This window comes from Cupressus sempervirens, chromosome 1 (assembly GCF_028749045.1).
Source record: "Cupressus sempervirens isolate cs-2001-9-10 chromosome 1, ASM2874904v1, whole genome shotgun sequence".
NCBI classification, from domain to species: domain Eukaryota; kingdom Viridiplantae; phylum Streptophyta; class Pinopsida; order Cupressales; family Cupressaceae; genus Cupressus; species Cupressus sempervirens.
Window position 1 is genome coordinate 115,392,799 of NC_143118.1, and position 27,854 is coordinate 115,420,652.

Here is a 27,854-nt window from a genome sequence, read left to right on the forward strand (position 1 = left end):
TTGATTAACTCTCTTTTAATGTTACTTCAACTTTCAACATAAATCAAGGATCATTATTCATTTATAAAAGAACCAATTATCAATCTTCGAATAAGAAGAAGATAACTTTATTTATCTCAATCCGTTAACATAGGTACACCATCCGTGACTTATTAACATCTTATTAGTTTTCAATTAGAAACTTAATTAAGTATTACTAAAGTTTGAGTCTTTTAATTTAATCATTAACAACTATATAATATCTAAAGTCATAATTCAAGTCATAAGAATAAGACCTATCAACTTTGATACCAGTATTTCTACAATCTCATTAAAATAATTTTATCAATTAAATTTTCATTACATAACTTAATTATTAATTAAATCCAATTAACTCTAGTTAATTAATTTAATTAATAATTGCATAACCATAGTAACGTTCTAATTAATATCAGTGACTAATAACTAAGTAAAATTTTATAAGTTAAAAGTCAACTATAATCTAGTACACAAATATTCATATTCATAGTTCGATAATAATAACATGCTAATATTTAATGACAAGCTATATTGAAAATCTTATTAATAAATCTATAATGACTACATTCATCACTCTGCAACAATGTTCCCTTTTATATTTTAATAATAACAAGTTATAATAAATCTCCAATACCAAGTATTATTATCTCAAATAAGTTTCCCCAATGTACGTTGATTCAGTTAATTGATACTCCTCCAAATTATTAACCAATTCAATTTGATTAATATCTTTTAGAGTACTTCAATCATTAACTAATCTCCTCTAGATTAACTCTGATCGTATTAATTGATAACCATTTAAACTATTTATACAATATTTATTAATAGTTTGTTAGACCCAACAAACATTAATAAATAATAAACTCATCAAAACTATTATTAATCAATCTAGAGAAATTTACATAAGCTTCATTAGCTAACTCTTAATATCATTAAGGTATATCAATAATTTAGTTAATAATATATAACATATTAATAATACCATAGTAATTCAAATTATAACAATGTTATAACAGTGATTCCATGTCAATTAAATCTTAATCCATTATCATTAAAGTCTCCTCATTTAAAAACGTAATATAAAATTACCATATCTAAATTATATATTAAATAGTATTTAATATACTTTATAAAAAGTCCACTATATAAACTATATTAAAATCTCTTTTCTTTTAATTTTCTCTCATTTAAAAATTTATTTACTTAGATTGACTAATAATTAATTACACTTCTTCTACTATTAACTAATCTTAATTAAATTTGATTTAATTAGATTAGATAATAACTCATATAAAACTAATGCATATTAATAAGATTCTAATAAGGGAAGATTGCAATAATATTTTCAATTCATTCCATGCTTTGATATATATTATTTTTGTGAAGTTTAAGCATAAAGAACTCTTGGTTATGGGAAATGGAGAAATATCTATCTTTGAATAAAATAGTCCTAGTACGAAGGCCATATCTTCCTAATGAAGCGTTGGATCGGGCTAAAATTTAAATATGTTTGAGAGGGCCAAGTTGCGCCACTTCTGACTGGAGCGATCGATTAAATTCGATCTCGATAAAAAATTATGAATGACTGAGTTCGAGTCTATCCAAAGGGTAGTGACAGGACAATTTGTGATGAATTAAAAATTTTCTCTTAAAAGGTAATTGTTCTCTAAATTTATCCAATAATTTCAATAATGGATTTGGCCATAAATCTTGAAACCACTTTCGAATTTATTTCAACTTGATTCTAATTTCACCCCAAACTCATTTAGATCTAATTTCTTCCTTAATTGAATCTAGAGTTTTTCTATTATTTTTTTCTCAACCAGATAAAATATCTAGATTCTAATTTAATTATAGATTCAATCACAAAGAGTATTCAAACACATATAATATACATGATGAAGACAAGAAGAGAAAGAGTGCAAAAGGAATATGAGAATATCACGAGTGCACCTAGACACTGATGCTAATTTGCCATGCCTCAGAAGTCCATAGAAAATCTCTTCCTTCTCCAACATTCACAATTCCTCCATGATTCAAGCCAATCAAAATTCTCACGTGACAAAAAGTGCTTGAAGAAGCATAAGAACATGTGGAAACATATGAGCATGAGCATGTAGAAGCATGTGAGCTTCTCAAATGCATATAAGCTTTGAAGCTTGAAGCTTCTAGCTTCCATTAAGCTTGTAGCTCATAGCTTCCGTTGAGCTTGTCTAAACACACTAAGAGAGCCTCTATTTAAAGGCCTCTAAGATGCATCTAGAATGTGTCTAGAAACAACTTAGAAGATAAGCATGACAATCAAGCATGGGTCTTCTCCAATCTTCTAGACGAGTCTTAAAGTTGTAGACACCATGTGCTCAAATAAAATGCTAACTTCTAAGTATAGACAACTAGTGCATTCTTAGAGTGAAAACTTCTGTGTTGTCTACATGACAACTCCCGAGAATTTGCAAACTCCTAAATATTAAAATAATGCACATTAATTAATTTAATATTTACTTTACTCTTTCCAATTTAATTTATTTATTTATTAAATCTCATGCACAAACTTTAATAATTCCACTTTTCAATCTTAATATATTTATATTTTAATCACATGAGATTTATAATATTTTATTAATTTAAAATATATTTTCCACTTTTAAATTTTCATTTTCTAAAAATTAATTGCTAAAATATTTATTAGCTTTAATAATATTATTATTTAGTCATTTATTTAAAAATGAACTCCAAATATATTATTATTAAAATAAATATTGTCATATTCCAAATTTAAACTTGAAACTTTTTATTTTCAAATTTAATTATTTTATTTTATTAATTTTTCAGTTAATTAAATAAAATAAATATTAAAATACCATATTAATTTTTCATTAAATTAAACTATTAATTAAATCTTTTAATTAGGCTTAACTAATAGAAAATACATCAAAGACTCACAAGGTAAAAATATGAAAATCCACCATAGCCAAAATACATACAAAATCAAACCAAGGGTTAATATCACGAATTACGTTATCCAACATATTCAGAGGGTACTCAACTCAAATACTTGTCCTAATTTTTCAATTAGAACAAATGGCTTAAAGAGTTAGGATTTGGACTTGAGAATTTATCTCCCCTCTCTTATCATTGAGATAATGTGATAGAGTGTGCTCATCTTGGCAATTCAGGGAAGTCGATACCCGATACCTGCAACATGCATAAAAACTATGCATATACAAACATAATATATACTAAACTAAATAGGTAATGGCAGGAAGTGGTGCATCGTGTAGATCCCGACTGGCAGGTGACTACAACTCTCTTCCTTAACTACATCAGACACGCCATACAAAAGCAAACACACAAAGCAAATACGCACACCATACACATGCAGGTATGGGGTAAGTATCCATAAGAAAACACATTGATAATAAATCATCTTACTAATCATCATTAATAACTGCAAACAGTGAAAATAATCATCATGCATACATGAAATGAAAAATCTAAGTAATCTCATCACATAATAAACTGAATCCATAGCACAATATCTGATAATTTCAAAAGAATGCTGCTAACCAACAACATAAAACTAGCTCTAAAAGAGTTCAACAATGATAGCAAAATGCGAACTAGGGGCAGACACTACATGAGTTGATTAGTTTCGAAAAGAATTTTGAAATAATTAAACAAAATTATTTAATTAAATGGAGTACTTACTTCTAATTAATTAAACAAAGTTATTTAATTAAATGAGAAGCCATTACTAATTAATTAAATGAAGTTATTTAATTAAATAAGAAAAGTATCTCTAATTAATTAAAGATTATTTAATTAAATGGAAAAATTAATTATGAGAGCATATCTCATTTTATTAATAAATATCTCAACAAAATCTCTCTTCAGTTCAAAAAGGAAAATTTTTAGTTCACTATTGATCAAAAATGACTTAAATTAGTTAACTCTTATTTCTAAACAAATTGAATCAGTTAACTCCTTATTCTATTCAAATTAAATCTGTTAACACCCTTTAATTTGGAAATCTCCCTTTATGACTGAACTTCACCTTTAATCCTGACCGTTGATTGAAATCGATCTCAACCGTTGATGAATTTTAAGAAAGTTTATTTAAGAGACCCTCATCTCTTCATTTTGAAAGGTTGAATGAGACTTTGCATCGAATTGTTGCTAGAATTCATACTCACATTTGCTCATTTTCACATATACAGAGATCAAGTTTGACCAAAGGTTGACCAGATTTAACCACGATTGACTTGAGTTGACTTGTTTCAAAAAGAATTTTGAAATAATTAAACAAAATTATTTAATTAAATGGAGTACTTACCTCTTATTAATTAAACAAAGTTATTTAATTAAATTAGAAGTCATTCCTAATTAATTAAATAAAGTTATTTAATTAAATAAGAAAAGTGTCTCTAATTAATTAAAGATTATTTAATTAAATAGAAAAAGTAATTATAAGAGCATATCTCATTTTATTAAATTAAATATCTCAACAAAATATCTCTTCAGTTCAAAAAAGAAAATTTCTAGTTCACTATTGATCAAAAATGAGTTAAATCAATTAACTCCTTTTTCTACACAAATTGAATTAGTTAACTCCTTATTTTACTCAAATTAAATTTGTTAACTTCTTTTAATTTGAAAATCTTCCTTTATGACTGAACTTCAACCTTAATCCTAACCATTGATCGAAATCGATCTCAACCGTTGATGAATTTCAAGAAAGTCTATTTAAGAGACCCTCATCTCTTGATTTTGAAAGGTTGAATGAGAATTTGCATCGAATTGTTGCTAGAATTCATACTCACATTTTCTCATATTCACATACGCAGAGATCAAGTTTGACCAGATTTAACTACGGTTGACATGAGTTGACTAGTTTTGAAAAGATTTTTGAAATAATTAAACAAAATTATTTAATTAAATGGAGTACTTCTAATTAATTAAAAAAAGTTATTTAATTAAATGAGAAGCCATTCCTACTTAATTAAATGAAGTTATTTAATTAAATAAGAAAAGTGTCTCTAATTAATTAAAAATTATTTAATTAAATAGAAAAAGTAATAATGAGAGCATATCTCATTTTATTAAATTAAATATCTCAACAAAATCTCTCTTCACTTCAAAAAGGGAAATTTCCAGTTCACTATTGATAAAAAATGAGTTAAATGAGTTAACTCTTTTTTCTACTCAAATTGAATCAGTTAACTCCTTATTTTACTCAAATTAAATCTGTTAACTCCATTTAATTTGGAAATCTCCCTTTATGACTGAACTTCACCTTTAATCCAGACTGTTGATTGAAATCGATCTCAACTGTTGATGAATTCTAAGAAAGTCTATTTAAGAGACCCTCACCTCTTCATTTTGAAAGGTTGAATGAGACTTTGAATCGAATTGTTGCTTGAATTCATACTCACATTTGCTCATATTCACATACGCAAATATCAAGTTTGACCAAAAGTTGAATAGATTTAACCACGGTTGACTAGTTTCAAAAAAAAATTTCAAATAATTAAATGCAATTATTTAATTAAATGGAGTACTTACTTCTAATTAATTAAACAAAATTATTTAATTAAATGAGAAGCCATTCTTAATTAATTAAATGAAGTTATTTAATTAAATAAGAAAAGTGTCTCTAATTAATTAAAGATTATTTAATTAAATAGAAAAAGTAATTATGAGAGCATATCTCATTTTATTAAATTAAATATCTCAACAAAATCTCTTTTCAGTTCAAAAAGAGAAATTTCCAATTCACTATTGATAAAAAATGAGTTAAATCAATTAACTCCTTTTTCTACTCAAATTGAATCAGTTAACTCTTTATTTTACTCAAATTAAATCTGTTAACTCCCTTTAATTTGGAAATCTCCTTTTATGACTGAACTTGACCTTTAATCCTGACCGTTGATTGAAATCGATCTCAACTGTTGATGAATTACAGGAAAGTCTATTTAAGAGACCCTCATCTCTTCATTTTGAAAGGTTGAATGAGAATTTGCATCGAATTGTTGCTGGAATTCATACTCACATTTGCTCATATTCACATACGCAGAGACCAAGTTTGACAAAAAGTTGACCAGATTTAACTACAGTTGACTTGAGTTGACTAGTTTTGAATTTTTTTTTTAAAATAATTAAATAAAATTATTTAATTAAATGGAGTACTTACTTCTAATTAATTAAACAAAGTTATTTAATTAAATGACAAGCCATTCCTAATTAATTAAATGAAGTTATTTAATTAAATAAAAAAAGTGTCTCTAACTAATTAAAGATTATTTAATTAAGTAAAAAAGTAATTATGAGAGCATATCTCATTTTATTAAATTAAATATCTCAACAAAATCTCTCTTCAGTTCAAAAAGGGAAATTTTCAGTTCACTATTGATAAAAAATGAGTTAAATCAGTTAACTCCTTTTTGTACTCAAACTGAATCAGTTAAGTCCTTATTTTACTCAAATTAAATCTGTTAAGTCTTTTTAATTTGGAAATCTACCTTTATGACTGAACTTCACCTTTAATCCTGACCGTTGATTGAAATCAATCTCAACCGTTGATGAATTGCAGGAAAGTCTATTTAAGAGACCCTCATCTCTTCATTCTGAAAGGTTGAATGAGAATTTGTATCGAATTGTTGCTAAAATTCATACTCACATTTGCTCATATTCACATATGCAGAGATCAAGTTTGACCAAAAGTTTACTGGATTTAACCACGGTTGACTTGAGTTGACTAGTTTCAAATTTTTTTTGAAATAATTAAACGAAATTATTTAATTAAATGGAGTACTTACTTCTAATTGATTAAACAAAGTTATTTAATTAAATGAGAAGCCATTCCTAATTAATTAAATGAAGTTATTTAATTAAATCAGAAAAGTGTCTCTAATTAATTAAAGATTATTTAATTAAATAGAAAAAGTAATTATGAAAGCATATCTCATTTTGTTAAATTAAAAATCTCAACAAAATCACTGTTTAGTTGAAAAAGAGAAATTTTCAATTCACTATTGATAAAAAATAAGTTAAATCAATTAACTACTTTTTTTACTCAAATTGAATCTGTTAACTCTTTCTTTTACTCAAATTTAATCTGTTAACTCCCTTTAATTTGGAAATCTCCCTTTATGATTGAACTTCAACTTTAATCCTGACCGTTGATTGAAATCGATCTCAACCATTGATGAATTCCAAGAAAGTCTATTCAAGAGACCCTCAACTCTTCATTTTGAAAGGTTGAATGAGAATTTGAATTGAATTGTTGCTGAAATTCATACTCACATTTGCTCATATTCACATATGCAAAGATCAAATTTGACCAAATTTAACCACGGTTGACTTGAGTAGACTAGTTTCGAAAAAAAATTTAAAATAATTAAACAAAATCATTTAATTAAATGGAGTACTTACTTCTAATTAATTAAACAAAGTTATTTAATTAAATGAGAAGCCATTCCTAATTAATTAAATGAAGTTATTCAATTAAATATGAAAAGAATCTCTAATTAATTAAAGATTATTTAAATAAATAAAAAAAGTAATTATGAGAGCATATCTCATTTTATTAAATTAAATATCTCAACAAAATCTCTCTTCAGTTCCAAAAGGGCAATTTTCAGTTCACTATTGATAAAAAATGAGTTAAATCAGTTAACTCCTTTTTCTACTCAAATTGAATCAGTTAACTCCTTATTTTAGTCAAATTAAATCTGTTAACTCCCTTTAATTTGGAAATCTTCCTTTATGACTGTACTTCACCTTTAATCCTGACCGTTGATTGAAATCGATCTCAACTATTGATGAATTCCAAGAAAGTCTATTTAAGAGACCCTAAACTCTTCATTTTAAAAAGTTGAATGAGAATTTGAATTGAATTGTTGCTGGAATTCATACTCGCATTTGCTCATAATTACATACGCAAAGATCAAGTTTGACCAAAAGTTGACCAAATTTAACCACGGTTGACTTGAGGTGACTAGTTTCAATTTTTTTTTTGAAATAATTAAACCAAATTATTTAATTAAATGGAGTACTTACTTCTAATTAATTAAACAAAGTTATTTAATTAAATGAGAAGCAATTCTTAATTAATTAAATGAAGTTATTTAATTAAATAAGAAAAGTGTCTCTAATTAATGAAAGATTACTTAATTAAATAGAAAAAGTAATTATGAGAGCATATCTCATTTTATTAAATTAAATATCTCAACAAAATCTCTCTTCAGTTCAAAAAGAGAAATTTCTAGTTCACAAATGATAAAAAATGAGTTAAATCAGTTAACTCCGTTTTCTACTCAAATTGAATCAGTTAACTCCTTATTTTACTCAAATTAAATCTGTTAACTCCTTTTAATTTGGAAATCTCCCTTTATGACTGAACTTCACCTTTAATCATGACCGTTGATTGAAATCAATCTCAACCGTTGATGAATTCCATGAAAGTCTATTTAAGAGACTCTCATCTCTTCATTTTGAAAGGTTGAATGAGAATTTGCATCGAATTGTTGTTGGAATTCATACTCACATTTCTTCATATTCACATATGCAGAGATCAAGTTTGACCAAAAGTTGACCAGATTTAACTACAGTTGACTTGAGTTGACTAGTTTCGAAAAGAATTTTCAAATAATTAAACAAAATTATTTAATTAAATTGATTACTTACTTCTAATTAATTAAACAAAGTTATTTAATTAAATGAGAAGTCATTCCTAATTGATTAAATGAAGTTATTTAATTAGATAAGAAAACTGTCTCTAACTAATTAAAGATTATTTAATTAAATAAAAAAGTACTTATGAGGGTATATATCATTTTATTAAATTAAATATCTCAACAAAATCTCTCTTCAGTTCACAAAGGTAAATTTCCAGTTCACTATTGATAAAAAATTAGTTAAATCAGTTAACTCCATTTTCTACTCAAACTGAATCACTTAAGTCCTTATTTTACTCAAATTAAATCTGTTAACTCCTTTTAATTTAGAAATCTCGCTTTATGACTGAACTTCACCTTTAATCCTTACCGCTGATTGAAATCGATCTCAACCATTGATGAATTCCACACAAAGTGTATTTAAGAGACCCTCATCTTTTCATTTTGAAAGGTTGAATGAGAATTTGCATCGAATTGTTGCTGGAATACATACTCACATTCGTTCATATTCACATATGCAGAGATCAAGTTTGACCAAAAGTTGACCAAATTTAACCACGGTTGACTTGAGTTGACTAGTTTCAAATTTTTTTTTAAAATAATTAAATGAAATTATTTAATTAAATGGAGTACTTACTTCTAATTAATTAAACAAAGTTATTTAATTAAATGAGAAGCCATTTCTAATTAATTAATGAAGTTATTTAATTAAATAAGAAAAGTGTCTCTAATTAATAAAAGATTATTTAATTAAATAGAAAAATTAATTATATGAGCATATCTCATTTTATTAAATTAAATATTTCAGCAAAATCACTGTTCAGTTCAAAAAGAAAAATTTTCAGTTCACTATTGATAAAAAAATGAGTTAAATCAGTTAACTCCTTATTTTACTCAAATTTAATCTATTAACTCCATTTAATATGGAAATCTCCCTTTATGACTGAACTTCACCTTTAATCCTGACCATTGATTAAAATCGATCTCAACCATTGATGAATTCAAGGAAAGTCTATTTAAGAGACCCTCATCTCTTCATTTTGAAAGGTTGAATGAGAATTTGCATGGAAATGTTGCTAGAATTCATACTCACATTTGCTCATATTCACATACGTAGAGATAAAGTTTAACCAAAATTTTACCAGATTTAACCACGATTAATTTGAGTTCACTAGTTTCGAAAAGAATTTCGAAATAATTAAACGAAATTATTTAATTAAATGGAGTACATAGCTCTAATTAATTAAACAATGTTAGTTAATTAAATGAGAAGTCATTCCTAATTAGTTAAATGAATTTATTAAATTAAATAAGAAAAGTGTCTCTAATTAATTAAAGATAATTTATTTAAATAGAAAAAGTAATTATGAGAGCGTATCTCATTTTATTAAATTAAATATCTCTACAAAATCTCTCTTTAGTTCAAAAAGGGAAATTTCCAGTTCACTATTGATAATAAATGAGTTAAATCAGTTAACTCCTTTTTCTACTCAAATTGAATCAGTTAACTCTTTATTTTACTTAAAGTAAATCTGTTAACTCCCTTTAATTTGGAAATCTCCCTTTATGACTGAACTTCACCTTTAATCTTCACCGTTGATTGAAATCGATCTCAACCATTGGTGAATTTTAGGAAAATCTATTTAAGAGACCCTCATCTCTTCATTTTGAAAGGTTGAATGAGAATTTGCATCAAATTGTTGCTAGAATTCATACTCACATTTGCTCATATTCACATACACAGAGATCAAATTTGACCAAAAGTTGACCAGATTTGACCATGATTGACTTGAGTTGACTAGTTTCGAAAAGAATTTAAAAATAATTAAACGAAATTATTTAATTAAATGGAGTACTTACTTCTAATTACTTAAACAAAGTTATTTAATTAAATGAGAAGCCATTCCTAATTAATTAAATGAAGTTATCTAATTAAATAAGAAAAGTGTCTCTAATTAATTAAAGATTATTTAATTAAATAGAAAAAGTAATTATGAGAGCATATCTTATTTTATTAAATTAAATATCTCAACAAAATCTCTCTTCAGTTCAAAAAGGAAAATTTTCAGTTCACTATTGATCAAAAATGAGTTAAATCAGTTAACTCCTTTTTCTACTCAAATTGAATCAGTTAACTCCTTATTTTACTCAAATTAAATCTGTTACCTCTCTTTAATTTGGAAATCTCCTTTTATGACTAAACTTCACCTTTAATCCTGACCGTTGATTGAAATTGTTCTCAACCGTTGATGAATCCCAGGAAAATCTACTTAAGGGACCCTCATCTCTTGATTTTGAAAGGTTGAATGAGAATTTGCATCGAATTGTTGCTAGAATTCATTCTCACATTTGCTCATATTCACATACGAAAAGATTAGGTTTGACCATAAGGTGACCAGATTTAACCACAATTGACTTGAGTTGACTAGTTTCGAAAAGAATTTTGAAATAATTAAACGAAATTATTTAATTAAATGGAGTACTTGCTTCTAATTAATTAAACAAAGTTGTTTAATTAAATGAGAAGCTATTCCTAATTAATTAAATGAAGTTATTTAATTAAATAAGAAAAGTGTCTATAATTAATTAAAGATTATTTAATTAAATAGAAAAAAGTGGTTATGAGAGCACATCTCATTTTATTAAATTAAATATCTCAACAGAATCTCTCTTCAGTTCAAAAAGGGAAATTTCCAGTTCACTATTGATCAAAAATGAGTTAAATGAGTTAACTCTTTTTACTACTCAAATTGAATCAGTTAACTCCATATTTTACTCAAATTAAATATGTTAACTCCCTTTAATTTTGAAATCTCCCTTTATGACTAAACTTCACTTTTAAATCCTAACCGTTGATTGAAATCGATATCAACCGTTGATGAATTCCAAGAAAGTCTATTTAAAAGACCCTCATCTCTTCATTTTGAAAATTTGAATGAGAATTTGCATCAAATTGTTGCTGGAATTCATACTCACATTTGCTAATATTCACATACGCAAACATCAAGTTTGACCAAAAGTTGACGAGATTTAACCACGGTTGACTTGAGTTGACTAGTTCGAAAAGAATTTGAAATAATTAAATGGAATTATTTAATTAAATGGAGTACTTACTTCTAATTAATTAAACAAAGTTAATTAATTAAATGAGAAGCCATTCTTAATTAATTAAATGAATTTATTTAATTAAATAAGAAAAGTGTCTCTAATTAATTAAAAATTACCTAATTAAGTAGAAAAAGTAATTATGAGAGCATATCTCAATTTATTAAATTAAATATCTCAACAAAATCTCTCTTCAGTTCAAAATGGGAAATTTCTAGTTCACTATTGATAAAAAATGAGTTAAATCAGTTAACTCCTTTTTCTACTCAAATTGAACTAGTTTACTCCTTATTTTACTCAAATTAAATATGTTAATTCACTTTAATTTGGAAATCTCCCTTTATGACTGAACCTCACCTTTAATCTTGAACGTTCATTAAAATCGAAATCAACCATTGATGAATTCTAGGAAAGTCTATTTAAGAGACCTTCATCTCTTCATTTTGAAAGGTTGAATGAGAATTTGCATCGAATTGTTGCTGGAATTCATAATCACATTTTCTCATATTCACATATGCAAAGATCAAGTTAGACCAAAAGTTGATCGGATTTAACCACGGTTGACTTCAGTTGACTAGTTTTGAAAAAAATTTTGAAGTAATTAAACGAAATTATTTAATTAAATGGAGTACTTACTTCTAATTAATTAAACAAAGTTATTTAATTAAATGAGAAGCAATTCTTAATTAATTAAATGAAGTTATTTAATTAAATAAGAAAAGTGTCTCTAATTAATGAAAGATTACTTAATTAAATAGAAAAAGTAATTATGATAGCATATCTCATTTTATTAAATTAAATATCTCAACAAAATCTCTCTTCAGTTCAAAAAGGGGAATTTCTAGTTCACTATTGATCAAAAATGAGTTACATCAGTTAACTCTTTTTTCTACACAAATTGAATCAGTTAACTCCTTATTCTATTCAAATTAAATCTGTTAACTCCCTTTAATTTGGAAATCTCCCTTTATGACTGAACTTCACCTTTAATTATGACAGTTAATTGAAATCGATCTCAACCATTGATGAATTTCATGAAAATCTATTTAAGAGACCCTCATCTCTTCATTTTGAAAGGTTGAATGAGAATTTGCATCCAATTGTTGCTGGAATTCATACTCACATTTGCTCATATTCACATACACAGAGATCAAGTTTGACCAAAAATTGACCAGATTTAACCACGGTTGACTTGAGTTGACTGGTTTCGAAAAGAATTTTGAAATAATTAAACGAAATTATTTAATTGAATGGAGTACTTATTTCTAATTACTTAAACAAAGTTATTTAATTCAATGAGAAGCCATTCCTAATTAATTAAATGAAGTTATTTAATTAAATATGAAAAGTATCTCTAATTAATTAAAGATTATTTAATTAAATAGAAAATAGTAATTATGAGAGCATATATCATTTTATTAAATTAAATATCTCAACAAAATCTCTCTTCAATTCAAAAAGGGAAATTTCTAGTTCACTATTGATAAACAATGAGTTAAATCAGTTAACACTTTTTTGTACACAAATTGAATCAGTTAACTCCTTATTCTATTCAAATTAAATCTGTTAACTCCTATTTCTATTCAAATTGAATCAGTTAACTCGTTATTTTAATAAATTAAATCTCTTAACTCCCTTTAATTTGGAAATCTCTCTTTATGACTGAACCTCACCTTTAATCCTGACCATTGATTGAAATCGATCTCAACCGTTGATGAATTCCAGGAAAGTCTATTTAAAAGACCCTCATCTCTTCATTTTGAAACTAATTATGAGAGCATATCTAAATTTATTAAATTAAATATCTCAACAAAATCTCTCTTCAGTTCAAAATGGAAAATTTCCAGTTCACTATTGATCAAAAATGAGTTAAATCAGTTAACTCCTTTTTCTACTCAAATTGAATCAGTTAACTCCTTATTGTACTCAAATTAAATCTGTTACCTCCCTTTAATTTGGAAATCTCCCTTTATGACTAAACTTCATCTTTAATCCTGACCGTTGATTGAAATTGATCTCAACCGTTGATGAATCCCAGGAAAGTCTATTTAAGGGACCCTCATCTCTTCATTTTGAAAGGTTGAATGAGAATTTGCATCGAATTGTTGCTGGAATTCATACTCACATTTTCTCATATTCAAATACGCAAAGATCAAGTTTGACCATAAGTTGACCATATTTAACCACAGTTGACTTGAGTTGACTAGTTTTGAAAAGAATTTTGAAATAATTAAACAAAATTATTTAATTAAATGGAGTACTTACTTCTAATTAATTAAACAAAGTTGTTTAATTAAATAAGAAGCTATTCGTAATTAATCAAATGAAGTTATTTAATTAAATAAGAAAAGTGTCTATAATTAATTAAAGATTATTTAATTAAATAGAAAAAGTAATTATGAGAGCATATCTCATTTTATTAAATTAAATATCTCAACAAAATCTCTCTTCAGTTCAAAAAGGGAAATTTCCAGTTCACTATTGATCAAAAATGAGTTCAATAAGTTAAGTCTTTTTACTACTCAAATTGAATCAGTTAACTCCATATTTTACTCAAATTAAATTTGTTAACTCCCTTTTATTTTGAAATCTCATTTTATGACTAAACTTCACTTTTAAATCCTAACCGTTGATTGAAATCGATATCAACCGTTGATGAATTCCAAAAAAGTCTATTTAACAGACCCTCATCTCTTCATTTTGAAAGGTTGAATGAGAATTTGCATCGAATTGTTGCTGGAATTCATACTAACATTTGCTAATATTCGCATACGCAAACATCAAGTTTGACCAAAAGTTGACGAGATTTAACCACAGTTGACTTGAGTTGACTAGTTTCGAAAAGAATTTGAAATAATTAAATGAAATTATTTAATTAAATGGAGTACTTAATTCTGATTAATTAAACAAAGTTATTTAATTAAATGAGAAGCCATTCTTAATTAATTAAATGAAGGTATTTAATTAAATAAGAAAAGTGTCTCTAATTAATTAAAAATTACTTAATTAAATAGAAAAAGTAATTATGAGAGCATATCTAAACTTATTAAATTAAATATCTCAACAAAATCTCTCTTCAGTTCAAAATGAGAAATTTCCAGTTCACTATTGATAAAAAATGAGTTAAATCAGTTAACTCCTTTTTTTACTCAAATTGAACTAGTTAACTCTTTATTTTACTCAAATTAAATATGTTAACTCATTTTAATTTGGAAATCTCCCTTTATGACTGAACCTCACCTTTAATCTTGAACGTTCATTGAAATCGAAATCAAATATTGATGAATTCTAGGAAAGTCTATTTAAGAGACTTTCATCTCTTCATTTTGAAAGGTTGAATGAGAATTTGCATCGAATTGTTGCTGAAATTCATACTCACATTTGCTCATATTCACATATGCAAAGATCAAGTTAGACCAAAAGTTGACTGGATTTAACCACGGTTGACTTTAGTTGACTAGTTTCGAAAAGAATTTTGAAATAATTAAACAAAATTATTTAATTAAATGGAGTACTTACTTCTAATTAATTAAACAAAGTTATTTAATTAAATGAGAAGCAATTCTTAATTAATTAAATGAAGTTATTTAATTAAATAAGAAAAGTGTCTCTAATTAATGAAAGATTACTTAATTAAATAGAAAAAGTAATTATGAGAGCATATCTCATTTTATTAAATTAAATATCTCAACAAAATCTCTCTTCAGTTCAAAAAGGGAAATTTCTAGTTCACTATTTATCAAAAATGAGTTAAATCAGTTAACTCTTTTTTTTACACAAATTGAATCAGTTAACTCTTTATTCTATTCAAATTAAATCTGTTAACTCCTTTTAATTTGAAAATCTCCCTTTATGACTGAACATCACCTTTAATCTTGACCGTTGATTGAAATCAATTTCAACCATTGATGAATTTCATGAAAATCTATTTAAGAGACCCTCATCTCTTCATTTTGAAAGGTTGAATGAGAATTTGCATCAAATTGTTGCCGAAATTCATACTCACATTTGCTCATATTCACATACACAGAGATCAAGTTTGACCAAAAGTTGACCAGATTTAACCACGATTGACTTGAGTTGACTAGTTTCGAAAAGAATTTCAAAATAATTAAACGAAATTATTTAATTAAATAGAGTACTTACTTCTAATTACTTAAACAAAGTTATTTAATTAAATGAGAAGCCATTCCTAATTAATTAAATGAAGTTATTTAATTAAATAAGTAAAGTATCTCTAATTAATTAAAGATTATTTTATTAAATAGAAAAAAGTAATTATGAGAGCATATCTCATTTTATTAAATTAAATATCTCAAAAAAATCTCTCTTTAGTTCAAAAAGGGAAATTTCTAGTTCACTATTGATAAAAAATGAGTTAAATCAGTTAACTCTTTTTTCTACACAAATTGAATCAGTTAACTCCTTATTCTATTCAAATTAAATCTGTTAACTCCTATTTCTATTCAAATTGAATCAGTTAACTCGTTATTTTACTAAAATTAAATCTCTTAACTCTTTTTAATTTGGGAATCTCTCTTTATGACTGAACCTCACCTTTAATCCTGACCATTGATTGAAATCGATCTCAACCGTTGATGAATTCAAGAAAAGTCTATTTAAACGACCCTCATCTCTTCATTTTGAAAGTAATTATGAGAGCATATCTCAATTTATTAAATTAAATATATCAACAAAATCTCTCTTCAGTTCAAAATGGGAAATTTCTAGTTCACTATTGATCAAAAATGAGTTAAATCAGTTAACTCCTTTTTCTACTCAAATTGAATCAGTTAACTCCTTATTTTACTCAAATTAAATCTGTTAACTCCCTTTAATTCGGAAATCTCCCTTTATGACTGAACCTCACTTTTAATCCTGAATGTTGATTGAAATCGATCTCAACCATTGATGAATTCTAGGAAAGTCTATTTAAGAGACCCTCATCTCTTCATTTTGAAAGGTTAAATGAGAATTTGCATGGAATTGTTGTTGGAATTTATACTCACATTTGTTCATATTCACATACGCAAAGATCAAGTTTGACCAAAAGTTGATGAGATTTAACCACGGTTGACTTGAGTTGACTAGTTTTTAAAAGAATTTTAAAATGATTAAACAAAATTATTTAATTAAATGAAGTACTTACTTTTAATTAATTATGCAAAGTTATTTAATTAAATGAGAAGCCATTCCTAATTAATTAAATGAATTTATTTAATTAAATAAGAAAAGTGTCTCTAATTAAATTAAATATTACTTAATTAAATAGAAAAAGTAATTATGAGAGTATATCTCATTTTATTAAATTATATATCTCAACAAAATCTCTCTTCAGTTCAAAAGGGAAATTTACAGTTCACTATTGATTAAAAATGACTTAAATCAGTTAACTCTTTTTTCTACTCAAACTGAATCAGTTAACTCCTTATTTTACTCAAATTAAATCTGTTAACTCCATTTAATTTGGAAATCTCACTTTATGACTGAACTTCACCTTTAATCCTGACCGCTGATTGAAATCGATCTCAACCGTTGATGAATTTTAGGAAAGTCTATTTATGAGACCCTCATCTCTTCATTTTGAAAGGTTGAATGAGGATTTGCATCGAATTATTGCTAGAATTCATACTCACATTTGCTCATATTCACATATGCAAAGATCAAGTTTGACCAAAAGTTGACGAGATTTAACCACGATTTACTTGAGTTGACTAGTTTCGAAATTTTTTTTGAAATAATTAAATGGAGTACTTACTTCTAATTAATTAAATAAATTTATTTAATTAAATGAGAAGCCATTCCTAATTAATTAAATGAAGTTATTTAATTAAATAAGAAAAGTGTCTCAAATTAATTAAAGATTGCTTAATTGAATAGAAAAAGAAATTATGAGAGCATATCTCATTTTATTAAATTAAATATCTTAACAAAATCTCTCTTCAGTTCAAAAAGGAAAATTTTTAGTTCACTAGTGATCAAAAATGAGATAAATCAGTTAACTCCACTTTTTACTCAAATTGAATCAGTTAACTCCATCTTTTACTCAAATTAAATCTGTTAACTCCATTTAATTTGGAAATCTCCCTTTATGACTGAACTTCACCTTTAATCGTGACCGTTGATTGAAATCAATCTCAACCATTGATGAATTTCAAGTCTATTTAAGAGACCCTCATCTCTTCATTTTGAAAGGTTGAATGAGAATTTACATCGAATTGTTGCTAGATTTTATACTCACATTTGGTCATATTCACATACGCAAAGATCAAATTTGACCAAAAGTTGCTTAGATTTAACCACGCTTGACTTGAGTTGACTAGTTTTGAAAAGAATTTTTAAATAATTAAACGAAATTATTTAATTAAATGAAATACTTACTTTTAAATAATTAAACAAACTTATTTAATTAAGTGAGAAGCCATTCCTAACTAATTAAATGAAGTTATTTAATTAAATAAAAAAAGTGTCTCTAATTAATTAAAGATTATCTAATTAACTAGAAAAAGTAATAATGAGAGCATATCTCATTTTATTAAAATAAATATCTCAATAAAATCTCTCTTCAGTTCAAAAAGGGAAATTTCTAGTTCACTATTGATAAAAAATGAGTTAGATGAGTTAACTCCTTTTTCTACTCAAATTGAATCAGTTAAATCCTTATTTTACTCAAATTAAATCCGTTAACTCCCTTTAATTTGGAAATCTCCCTTTATGACTGAACTTCAGCTTTCATCCTGACCGTTGATTGCAATTGATCTTAATCGTTGATGGATTCCAAAAAAGTTTATTTAAGAGACCCTCATCTCTTCATTTTGAAAGGTTGAATGAGAATTTACATCGAATTGTTGCTGGAATTCATACTCACATTTGCTCATATTCAGATACGCAAATATCAAGTTTGACGAAAAGTTGACCAGATTTAACCATGGTTGACTTGAGTTGACTAGTTTTGAAAAGAATTTTTTAATAATTAAACGAAATTACTTAATTAAATGGAGTACTTACTTATAATTAATTAAACAAAGTTATTTAATTAAATGAGAAGCCATTCCTAACTAATTAAATGAAGTTATTTAATTAAATAAGAAAAGTGTCTCTAATCAATTAAAGATTATTTAATTAAATAGAAAAAGTAATTATGAGAGCATATCTCATTTTATTAAATTAAATATCTCAACAAAATCTCTCTTCAGTTCAAAAAGGGAAATTTCCAATTCACTTTTGATATAAAATGAGTTAAATGAGTTAACTCCTTTTTCTACTCAAATTGAATCAGTTAACTCCTTATTTTACTCAAATTAAATCTGTTAACTCCCTTTAATTTGGAAATCTCCCTTTATGACTGAACTTCACCTTTAATCCTGACCGTTGATTGAAATCGATCTCAACCGTTGATGAATTCCAAAAAGGTCTATTTAAGACACCCTCATCTGTTCATTTTGAAAGGTTCAATGAGAATTTGCATTGAATTGTTGCTGGAATTCATACTCACATTTGCTCATATTCACATATGCAAAGATCAAGTTTGACCAAAAGTTAACCAAATTTAACTACGGTTGACTTGAGTTGACTAGTTTTGAAAAAAATTTTAAAATAATTAAACGAAATTATTTAGTTAAATGGAGTACTTACTTCTAATTAATTAAACAAAGTTATTTAATTAAATGAGAAGCCATTCCTAATTAATTAAATGAAGTTATTTAATTAAATAAAACAAGTGTCTCTGATTAATTAAATATTATTTAATTAAAGAGAAAAAGTAATTATCAGAGCATATCTCATTTTATTAAATTAAATATCTCAACAAAATCTCTCTTTAGTTAAAAAAACAAAAATTTTCAGATCACTATTGATAAAAAATGAGTTAAATCAATTAACTCCTTTTTCTACTCAAATTCAATCAGTTAACTCCTTATTTTAATTAAATTAAATCTGTTAACTCCCTTTAATTTAGAAATCTTCCTTTATGACTGAACTTCACATTTAATCCTGACCGTTGATTGAAATCGATCTCAACCGTTGATGAATTCCACGAAAGTCTATTTAAGAGACCCTCATCTCTTCATTTTGAAAGGTTGAATGAGAATTTGCATCGAATTGTTGCTGAAATTCATACTCACATTTGCTCATATTCACATACGCAAAGATCAAGTTTGACAAAAAGTTGACCAGATTTAGCCACGGTTGACTTGAGTTGACTAGTTTCGAAAAGAATTTTGAAATAATTAAACAAAATTATTTCATTAAATGGAGTACTTACTTCTAATTAATTAAACAAAGTTATTTAATTAAATGAAAAGCCATTCCTAATTAATTAAATGAAGTTATTTAATTAAATAAGAAAAGTGTCTCTAATTAATTAAAGATTATTTAATTAAATAGAAAACGTAATTATGAGAGCATATCTCATTTTATTAAATTAAATATCTCAGCAAAATCTCTCTTCAGTTCAAAAAGGAAAATTTCCAGTTCACTATTGATAAAAAATGAGTTAAATCAGTTAACTCCTTTTTTTACTCAAATTGAATCAGTTAACTTCTTATTTTACTCAAATTAAATCTGTTATTTCCTTTTAATTTGGAAATATCCCTTTATGACTGAACTTCACCTTTAATCTTGACCGTTGATTGAAATCGATCTCAACCCTTGATGAATTCCAAGAAAGTCTATTTAAGAGACCCTCATCTCTTCATTTTGAAAGGTTGCATATGAATTTGCATCAAATTGTTGCTGAAATTCATACTCACATTTGCTCATATTCACATACGCAAAGATCAACTTTGACCAAAAGTTGACCAGATTTAACTACAGTTGACTTGAGTTGACTAGTTTCGAAAAAAAATTTGAAATAATTAAACGAAATTATTTCATTAAATGGAGTACTTACTTCTAATTAATTAAACGAAGTTATTTAATTAAATGAGAAGCCATTCCTAATTAATTAAATGAAGTTATTTAATTAAATAAGAAAAGTGTCTCTAATTAATTAAAGATTATTTAATTAAATAGAAAAAGTAATTATGAGCGCATATCTCATTTTATTAAATTAAATATCTCAACAAAATCTCTCTTCAGTTCAAAAAGGGAAATTTCCAATTCACTATTGATCAAAAATGAGTTAAATCAGTTAACTCCTTTTTCTACTCAAATTGAATCAGTTAACTCTTTATTTTACTCAAACTAAATCTGTTAACTCCCTTTAATTTGGAAATATCCCTTTATGACTGATCTTTACTTTTAATCTTGACCGTTGATTGAAATCGATCTCATCCGTTGATGAATTTCAAAAGAATCTATTTAAGAGACCCTCATCTCTTCATTTTGAAAGGTTGAATGAGAATTTGCATCGAATTGTTGCTGAAATTCATACTCACATTTGCTCATATTCAGATACGAAAAGATCAAGTTTGACCAAAATTTGACCATATTTAACTATGGTTGACTTGAGTTGACTAGTTTCGGAAAGAATTTTGAAATAATTAAACGAAATTATTTAGTTAAATGGAGTACTTACTTCTAATTGATTAAAAAAAGTTATTTAATTAAATGAGAAGCCATTCATAATTAACTAAATGAAGTTATTTAATTAAATAAGAAAAGTGTCTCTAATTAATTAAAGATTACTTAATTAAATAAATAAAGTAATTATGAGAGCATATCTCAATTTATTAAATTAAATACCTCAACAAAATCTCTCTTCAGTTCAAAAAGGGAAATTTTCAGTTCACTATTGATAAAAAATGAGTTAAATCAGTTAACTCCTTTTTCTACTCAAATTGAATCAGTTAACTTCTTATTTTACTCAAATTAAATCTGTTAACTCCGTTTAATTTGAAAATCTCCCTTTATGACTGAACTTCACCTTTAATCGTGACCGTTGATTGAAATCGATCTCAACTGTTGATGAATTCCAAGCAAGTCTATTTAAGAGACTCTCATTTCTTCATTTTGAAAGGTTGAATGAGAATTTGCATTGAATTGTTGCTGGAATTCATACTCACATTTTCTCATATTCACATACGCAAAGATCATGTTTGACCAAAAGTTGACCAAATTTAACCACGGTTGACTTGAGTTGACTAGTTTTGAAAAGAATTTTGAAATAATTAAATGAAATTATTTAATTAAATGTAATGGCCCACCAAGGCATCCAAAGAATTAATCTAGAGTTTCATTAAGTTTGGTAACATGTTTTTTTTATTTTTTACATGAAAGTAAATACCATACATAACTTATTCACAATAACGGAAGTAATAGCAATGACCATCTAAAAATAAACATAACATACATAACAGATTACATTCTTTAAAGATCCCTTAACATTGAATTACATACAAGAATCCATCTAGTAGAACATCCACATGAATTAAGAATGATAAGTCCAATGTTTATACATTACATTTGAAATACTCAATAATCGACTGTACACGTCACAGGGTATGACAAGCTCAAAGAATATACATTTGTAGAATAAGGTACATCATCCTATTCCAATCCATGATACATAAAAGTAGAGATAAACACATGATACACATGATAGAGAACATATACATCCATCATAAAAAATCAAACATAATAAACTAAGTGCACAGTTCCTCCCAACCGTCAATAGCATCATTAGACCATCGTGGATCCTAGCCATCCCTCCGTGCATAACATCCCAAACCACCAAAGAGATCATCGGTATTTACATAGTAGGAATGTCACTCCTAACATATACAACATCATATGTAGAAAGTAATCTAACATGCAAATAAAAGCATAAGATAACATCATCTAACATATGCTAATTATCAATGAAAAAGGATACATATCCACCATCATGAAGGACACATCAACCACGATGTCTAAATGAATCTCAAATGATAAGAGTAGAAAATACACTACCACCCGACCGCGTGGTACCTAAGTGGTCCACTCCCACCGTGCTAAGGAGATAATCTCAGGTCCCAAACAAGCTATCAAAATCACATAGCACATATCTCTATACGTCCAAGAATCCTAAATGTATACTAACTCAAAGGTTCCAAACACAAAATCTGACATCTAATCCTAGAGGCACACAATGACATGTAGGAACCTACTATGCAAGCGGAAAAGTGTCATCACAATTATCACGTACAAGTTACCCTTGTAGTTAGCTAAACTCCACAGGTCCATACTGATTTAATGTGGCCACTTGTATCCTCTCATACTGACAAGGCATACTATGGAATGCAAGGTCGCAACCATGCATCTCACTACTCCCATCCTAGCCTGTACAAGTGCTCAAGGCATGGCAAGAACAAAACACTTATCTTTTTAGGTTCATTAGGTTAGTATTAGATGTGAATGTTATCACTTATTAATCCAACTTACAATGAGTTACCCTGGCAGCCTCTTAGGGCCCCAGCCCCCATTGCAAGCCATTTCCCGTCATTACATGCAGATATCCTACCCTAATGCTCATGGGCTCATAAATCTCAAAATTACAAAAGATGATCCATAAAATTTTCAAATATGCATAAAAGCATCAAATCTCTATGAGAAAACATCCATAGAAAATCATGAACACAATAGCTCTCTATTGGCAACTGAAGTATCACTGATAATCAAAAGTATCTATTGGTTCTCAATAACCAAAATATATCTCAATCATACTGATCGAAGACTCCAAAAATGGTTGAGTCAAACATGTCACAACATTACATCATCAAGAATAAATCCACATCTCAGTCCTATCATGGTGACTAGAAAATAATCAAGGATAACTAATCGATGACCAAAATAATGGTTAAATCAAGTGTCTCATAAATAAAAATCTCAACTATAACAATCAGTATTCACATCCAATACATAGAGCATTCCATCAAAAACCATGGTTGGTTTTATAAAGATCAAGATTAAAACATCATCATGACATCACAATCACATAACCCCCAAGCCTCTGGTAGACGTCCTATAACTGGTCAACACTAGTCAACCCAAAACCCAAATCAATAGCATAAAGAATACACAATGTAAACACATATTTTAGTTTTGCTAAGTTTTCAATTTTGAATTCAAATGCAAAAGTCTCAATTTACATTTCCAAGTTTAGAGAAAGAATTAGAGAAACATTTTGTTCATTTTTTTTTTCCATGTATTATTTTTGGTTGGATAAAAATTTCCCTTTATAAAACTAAAATCCGATTTTCAATTACAATATTCTGTTGAAATTGTTCCCCACCAACTTGTAATTAAATTTCATATACTTTATATATTTTATAATTTAAAACTATTAATTAAATTTTAATAGTTAAATTATAAAATTACAAAATTATTCATTATTATAAAAAAAGAATTCTTAAATCTTTTATCAAATAATTTTAAATTTATTAATAACATATTTATATATTACATATATACATATATATATATTTATATTTAAATATATATATACGTACATATATAATATATAAATATTTATTATTATCGAATAACATCGATATTTATTATTATCGCATTTTATAAAATCGAATAACATCGAATTCAATTGAAATGAAATAACATATGAAAACCAATTACGATTTCATTTATATCAAATGTTAAAAGAACTTTTAAACAAGCATATATACGTGACCCGTGGATCGTAGGGTACACTGCGGTCGTAGGTACACTACAGACCGCAGGTACTCTGCGGTACTACAGTCTGTTTGGTATTGCCGCTGGCGGGGGTGGGAAAAAAATCACGTCCCCTCTGCCCATTCACATTTTAAATTATTTTTTAAATGTTACATTTTATTAAAATGCCTTCCTCGATTGCGATGCGTCATTCGCTCGCTGTGAAATATGTGACATTCAAATTTTTAATGAAATATATATATATATGTATATATGCATACGTATATGTATATATATATGTATTAAGATATATATGTATATATATGTGTGTATATATATATATATACAAAATTTAATCAAATATCATAGTTCATAGACATATATATATATATATATATATATATATATATATATATATATATATATATATATATATATATATATATATATATAAAATTAAATTTATATATATATGTATTCAAATTTTGAAATATAAATATATATATAAATTTTAGTTCTCAAAATTTTCTTATAAGTTTTTAAATCACAAAATTATTCAAATATTAATCTAATGGATTTGGCCAGAATTTAAACCCTAGCCCCATCTTCCTTTTAGATCTATGCAAATAAAATTCTCAAATAAATTTAATTGCCCATATTGAAAATGCATAAAAATATGAAATTCCTCAAAAGACATATGGAAGACACGACGAAGACAGGGAATGCAAGATGCAGAAATAGCATAAGTAAAATCACAAGAATCTACTTGGATTCTGATGCTAAATCGCTCTTCCTCAAAAACCCGCAGAGCAAGCTCCCTTCTTCAGAACTCTCGAATCCTCCAATGCTCCAATTGCACTCCAAATGCTATGTCTAAGCTTCTAAGAATGCTTCAATATAAAGAGCTCTCAGGAAATCTATAGAATGCTTCTAGAATCAGCTAGAAGGTGTCACCAACTAAGCATGGGTATTTTTCAACCTTTTTGATGAGTCATAGGGTTGTATACACCATGTGCTTAATTGATGCACTAACCCCCATGTTGTTGACATATGAGAAATAGAAAAGTGCGTTAATTCCCATGCAAGCTCATAACTCCAATTTACTTTTTATATAATTCTTATTTAAATTCTATAACTTTCATTTTAATTTTTTATAACTTTTATTTTAACTTTTATAACTTTTATTATTATTATTTATTTATTACTTTATTATTATTTTATAATTATTATTAATTTCTAATTTCTAATTTTTCTTTTATTTAATTCTTTTTTCTCAATTAATTCTCATTTGATTAATTATAATCACAATATTAATTTTCTCAAATAAATAATTTATTAATTAAATCTATTTATTAAAATTTAATTAATAAACAATTCACCATAGACCTCTAAGATAAAATATGAAAATTCATCATAGAACAAATCATACAAAATCAGTCTAAAGGGTTAAAAATCATGAAATATGTCATTCTGACACATTCGGTGGGTACTCAACTCTGATACTTGTCCTAATTCACTAGGACAAATGGTTTAAGGATTTGCGATTTGGACTTGAGAATTTATCTCCCTTCTCTTATCATTGAGATAGTGTAATAGGGTACGCTCATCCTGGCAATTTAGGAAAGTCGATACCCGGTACCTGCAACCTGCAGAAAAACCATGCATGTACATATAATATATAATGCTAAGCTAAACAGAAAATGGCAGGAAGTGGTGCATCATATAGATCTCGACTAAGCAGGTGACTACGACTCCCTTCCTTAACCACATCAGAAACACCATACAATAAGAAAACACGCACACGATACACATGCAAGTATGGGGTAAGTATCCATAATAAAACACATGAGATAATAAACTATCTAACTAATCATCATTAATAACTGAAAATAATGTAATGATCATCATACATACATGAAATGTAAAGTCTAAATGATCTCATCACATAACACTGAATCCATATCATAATATTTCATAGTGTCAAAACAATACCACTAAACCATCAACATAAAACTAGTCCATCAAAGTCTGATAATAATAGCAACAATGAGTCTAGAAAAGATGTGAACGAGGGAAAGCACTACATTAAATGGAGTACTTATTTCTAATTAATTAAACAAAGTTATTTAATTAAATGAGAAGCCATTCCTAATTAATTAAATGAAGTTATTTAATCAAATAAGAAAAGTGTCTCTAATTCATCAACGGTTGAGATCGATTTCAATCAACAGTCAGGATTAAAGGTGAAGTTCAGTCATAAAGGGAGATTTCCAAATTAAAGGGAGTTAACAGATTTAATTCGAGTAAAATAAGAAGTTAACTGATTCAATTCGAGTAGAAAAAGGAGTTAACTCATTTTTTATCAATAGTGAACTGGAAATTTCCCTTTTTGAACTGAAGCGAGATTTTATTAAGATATTTAATTTAATAAAACGAGATATGCTCTCATAATTACTTATTCTATTTAATTAAATAATCTTTCATTAATCAGAGACACTTTTCTTATTTAATTAAATAACTACATTTAATTAATTAGGAATGACTTCTCATTTAATTAAATAACTTTATTTAATTAATTAGAAGTAAGTACTCTATTTAATTAAATAATTTCGTCTAATTATTTCAAAATTCTTTTTGAAACTAGTCAACTCAAGTCAACCGTGGTTAAATCTGGTCACCTTTTGGTCAAAATTGATCTTTGCCTATGTGAATATGAGCAAATGTGAGTATGAATTCCAGCAACAATTTGATGCAAATTCTCATTCAACCTTTCAAAATGAAGAGATGAGGGTCTCTTAAATAGACTTTCCTGGAATTCATCAATGGTTGAGATCGATTTTAATCAGCGGTCAGGATTAAATGTGAAGTTCAGTCATAAAGGGAGATTTCCAAATTAAAGGGAGTTAACAGATTTAATTTGAGTAAAATAAGGAGTTAACTGATTCAATTTGTGTAGAAAAAGGAGTTAAGTGATTTAACTCATATTTTATCAATAGTGAACTGGAAATTTCCCTTTTTGAACTAAAGAGAGATTTTGTTGAGATATTTAATTTAATAAAATGAGATATGCTCTCATAATTACTTTTTTTTATTAAATTAAGTAATCTTTAAATAATTAGAGACACTTTTCTTATTTAATTAAATAACTTCATTTAATTAATTAGGAATGGCTTCTCATTTAATTAAATAACTATTTTTAATTAACTAGAAGTAAGTACTCCATTTAATTAAATAATTTCGTTTAATTATTTCAAAATTCTTTTCAAAACTAATCAACTCAAGTCAACCATGGTTAAATTTGGTCAACTTTTGGTCAAACTTGATCTTTGCATATGTGAATATGAGAAAATGTGAGTATGAATTCTAGAAACAATTCGATGGAAATTCTCATTCAACCATTCAAAATAAAGAGATGAGGGTCTCTTAAATAGAATTTTCTGTAATTCATCAACTGTTGAGATCGATTTCAAT